Below are 5,186 nucleotides of genomic sequence, written 5' to 3' on the forward strand. Positions count from 1 at the left end.
TGGTAAGAGCGTAGCTGGCATGACCCTGATGTATGCCGTCTTTTCCGTGCATATGTTGCTGGTCCTCCCATGCCTCTGGTGTATATTTTGTCTTCCCATACACGCCCAAGAAGCCAAGCAGGGTCACACAAAGATTCTTCATCACGTGCATCACGTCGATTGCAGAGCGGACCTCTAAGTCTTTCCAATAGGGAAGGTCCCAAAATATAGATTTTTTCTTCCACATGGTTGTGCGTCCGTCAGCATCATTCGGAACAGATTGTCCGCCAGGACCCTTTCCAAAGATTACCTTCAAATCACTCACCATATCATGTACATCATCACCAGTATGGTGGTGAGGCTTCGTCTGGTGATCTGCCTCACCTTTGAAATGCTTGCCTTTCTTTCTTACGGGATGCCTGCTTGGAAGAAATCGACGATGTCCCAGGTACACATTCTTCCTACAATTATCCAAATATATACTGTCGGTATCATCCAAACAGTGCGTGCATGCACGGTATCCCATGTTTGTATGTCCTGAAAGGTTACTGAGAGCAGGCCAATCATTGGTGGTCACGAACAGCAGCACATGTAGGTCAAATTCTTCCTGTTTGTGCTCATCCCACGCACGTACACCTTTTCCATTCCACAGCTGCAAGAGTTGTTCAACTAATGGCCTTAGGTAAACATCAATGTCGTTGCCGGGTTGCTTAGGGCCTGATACGTCTCCAACGTATCTATAATTTTTGATTGCTCCATGCTATATTATCTACTGTTTTGGGAAATATTGGGCTTTATTATCCACTTTTATATTATTTTTGGGACTAGCCTATTAACCGGAGGCCCAGGCCAGATTTGCTGTTTTATGCCTATTTCAGTGTTTCGAAGAAAAGGAATATTAGACAGAGTCGAAACGGAACCAAATCAACTGGAGAAGTTATTTTTGGAAGAAAACACACCTGATGAACTTGGACCCCACGTCAGGGGAGACACGAGGTGCTCATGAGGGTGGGGGCGCCCCCCCCTAGGGCGTGCCCCCTGTCTCGTGTGACCCCGTGGCTCCTCCGACGTCCTCCCTGCACCCATATATACCCACGTGACCTAAAACTTCCAGAACACAAGATAGATCAGGAGTTCCGCCGCCAGAAGCCTCCGTAGCTACCAAAAACCAATCTAGACCCGTTCCGGCACCCTGCCGGAGGGGGCACTCCTTCTCCGGTGGCCATCTTCATCATCCCGGCGCTCTCCATGACGAGGAGGGAGTAGTTCTCCCTCGGGGCTGAGGGTATGTACCAGTAGCTATGTGTTTGATCTCTCTCTCTCTCTCGTGTTCTTGAGATGATACTATCTTTATGTATCACGAATTTTGCTATTATATTTGGATCCTATGATGTTTCTTCCCCCCCCCCCCTCTTCTCTCTTGTAATGAATCGAGTTCCCCCTTTGAAGTAATCTTATCGGATTGAGTCTTTGAAGACTTGAGAACACTTGATGTATGTCTTGCCGTGGATATCTGTGGTGACAATGGGATACCACGTGCCACTTGATGTATGTTTTGGTGACCAACTTGCGGGTTTCATGACATTGGGAACCTATGCATAGGGGTTGGCACACGTTTTCGTCGTGATTCTCCGGCAGAACTTTGGGACACTCTTTGAGGTCCTTTGTGTTGGTTGAATAGATGAATTTAGATTGTGTGATGCATATTGTATAATCATGCCCACGGATACTTGAGGTGACATTGGAGTATCTAGGTGACATTAGTGTTTTGGTTGATTTGTATCTTAAGGTGTTATTCTAATACGAACTCTAGGGCTGTTTGTGACACTTATAGGAATAGCCCAACGGATTGATTGGAAAGAATAACTTTGAGGTGGTTTCGTACCCTACCATAATCTCTTCGTTCGTTCTCCGCTATTAGTGACTTTGGAGTGACTCTTTGTTGCATGTCGAGGGATAGTTTTATGATCCAATTATGTTAGTATTGTTGAGGGAACTTACACTAGCGAAAGTATGAACCCTTGGCCTTGTTTACCATCATTGCAATACCGTTTACGCTCACGTTTATCACTTGTTACCTTGCTGTTTTTATAATTTCAGATTACAAATACTTTTATCTACTATCCATATTGCACTTGTATCACCATCTCTTCGCCGAACTAGTGCACCTATACAATTTACCATTGTGTTGGGTGTGTTGGGGACACAAGAGACTCTTTGTTATTTGGTTGCAGGGTTGCTTGATAAAGACCATCTTCATCCTATGCCTCCTACGGATTGATAAACCTTAGGTCATCCATTTGAGGGAAATTTGCTACTGTCCTACAAACCTGTGCACTTGCAGGCCCAACAACGTCTACAAGAAGAAGGTTGTGTAGTAGACATCAAGCTCTTTTCTGGCGCCGTTGCCGGGGAGGTTAGCGCTTGAAGGTATATCTTTAGATCTTGCAATCGAGTCTTTTAGTTTCTTGTTTTATCACTAGTTTAGTTTATAAAAGAAAACTATAAAAAATGGAATTGAGTTTGTCTCATACGCTTCACCTTTTTAATATCTTTCGTGAGTATGATGGAAAGGATAATTCTGCTCAAGTGCTAGAAGAAGAAATCTATAAAATGTTTGGCACTAAATATTTGAATGATGAGCATGATTGCAATGTTGTTAGTATGAATTCCTTGAATATCCATGATGCTAATGATATGCAAAGCCACAAGCTTGGGGAAGCTATGTTTGATGAAGATGATATTTTTTGTCCCCCAAGTTTTGATGAGCAAATTTATTATGATGAAAGCATGTCTCCTATCTATGATGATTATTATGATGACACTTATGCTTTAAATAATAATAATAATAATAATAATGAAACTTGTCATCTTGATCTTAATTTTCAATCACATGATAGTTATTTTGTTGAGTTTGCTCCCACTATTGTTCATGAGAAGAATTTTGCTTATATGGAGAGTAGTAAAATTTCTATGCTAGTAGATCATGAAAAGAATGCTTTAGGTGCTGGTTATATTGTTGAATTCATTCATGATGCTACTGAAAATTATTATGATGGAGGAATATATGCTTGTAGGAGTTGCAATAATATCAAGTTTCCTCTCTATGTGCTTAAAGTTTTGAAGTTATGCTTGTTTTACCTTCCTATGCTTGTTGATTCTTGTTCCCATAAGTTGTTTGCTCACAAAATCCCTATGCATAGGAAGTATGTTAGATTTAAATGTGCTAGTCATATTCTTCATGATGCTCTCTTTATGTTACAATTCTTATCCTTTATGTGAGCATCATTGAAATCATCATGCCTAGCTAGGGGCATTAAACGATAGCGCTTGTTGGGAGGCAACCCAATTTTATTTTTTGTTCCTTACTTTTTGCTCCTGTTTAGAAATAAATAATTCATGTAGCCTCTGTTTAGATGTGGTTATATGCTTTTAATTAGTGTTTGTGCCAAGTAGAACCTTTGGGAAGACTTGGGGAAAGTCTTGTTGATCATGCTGTAAAAAACAGAAACTTTAGCGCTCACGAGAATTGCTGCCATTTTTATTTGGAGAGTGCTATTTAGTTAATTCTTTTTGCAGATGCTTAATAGATAAATTCCTCAGGTCCAGCAATTTATTTGAGAATTTTATGAGTTCCAGAAGTATACGTTTGATCCAGATTACTACAAACTGTTCTGTTTTTGACAGATTCTGCTTTTCGTGTGTTGTTTGCTTATTTTGATGAATCTATGGCTAGTAAAATAGTTTATAAACCATAGAGAAGTTGGAATACAGTAGGTTTAACACCAATATAAATAAAGAATGAGTTCATTACAGTACCTTGAAGTGGTGATTTATGATGACCCACAAATATAGGGGATCTATCGTAGTCCTTTCGATAAGTAAGAGTGTCGAACCCAACGAGGAGCAGAAGGAAATGATAAGCGGTTTTCAGCAAGGTATTCTCTGCAATTACTAAAACAAGTGGTAACAGATAGTTTTGTGATATGATAAATTGTAACGAGCAACAAGTAACAAAAGTAAATAAAGTGCAGCAAGGTGGCCCAATCCTTTTGTAGCAAAGGATAAACCAGAACAAACTCTTATAATAGGAAAAGCGCTCCCGAGGACACATGGGAATACCGTCAAGCTAGTTTTCATGACGTTCATATGATTCGCGTTGGATACTTTGATAATTTGATATGTGGGTGGACCGGTGCTTGGGTGTTGTTCTTACTTGAACAAGCATCCCACTTATGATTAACCTCTATTGCAAGCATCCGCAACTACAACAAAAGTATTAAGGTAAACCTAACCATAGCATGAAACATATGGATCCAAATCAGCCCCTTACGAAGCAGCGCATAAACTAGGGTTTAAGCTTCTGTCACTCTAGCAACCCATCATCTACTTATTACTTCCCAATGCCTTCCTCTAGGCCCAAATAATGGTGAAGTGTTATGTAGTCGACGTTCACATAACACCACTAGAGGCTAGACAACATACATCTTATCAAAATATCAAACGAATACCAAATTCACATGACTACTCATAGCAAGACTTCTCCCTTGTCCACAGGAACGAACGTAATTACTCACAAAGCATATTCATGTTCGTAATCAGAGGGGTAATAATATGCATATAGGATCTGAACATATGATCTTCCACCAATTAAACCAACTAGCATCAACTACAAGGAGTAATCAACACTACTAGCAACCTACTAGCACCAATCCCAGACTTTGAGACAAGAATTGGATACAAGAGATGAACTAGGGTTTGGAGATGAGATGGTGCTGGTGAAGATGTTGATGGAGATTGCCCTCTCCCGATGAGAGGAGCGTTGGTGATGACGATGGTGATGATTTCCCCCTCCCGGAAGGAAGTATCCCCGGCAGAACAGCTCTGCCGAAGCTCTAGATTGGGTCCGCCAAGGTTCCGCCTCGTGGCGGTGGATTCTCATCCCGAAAATTTCATCTCTCTTTTTTTCTCATCGAAAGATCTCATATAGGAGAAGATGGGCATCGGAGAGCCACCAGGGGGCCCACGAGATAGGGGGCGCGCCCTAGGGGGGCACCCCCCACCCTCGTGAGCAGGGTGTGGGGCCCCTGGCCTTCATATTTGGCGTGGATTTTTCTTTATTTCTTTTAAGACGTTCTGTGGAGTTTCAGGACTTTTGGAGTTGCGCAGAATAGGTCTCTAATATTTGCTCCTTTTCCAGACCAGAA

This window comes from Triticum urartu, chromosome 1 (assembly GCF_003073215.2).
Source record: "Triticum urartu cultivar G1812 chromosome 1, Tu2.1, whole genome shotgun sequence".
In the NCBI taxonomy this organism is placed as follows: Eukaryota; Viridiplantae; Streptophyta; class Magnoliopsida; order Poales; family Poaceae; genus Triticum; species Triticum urartu.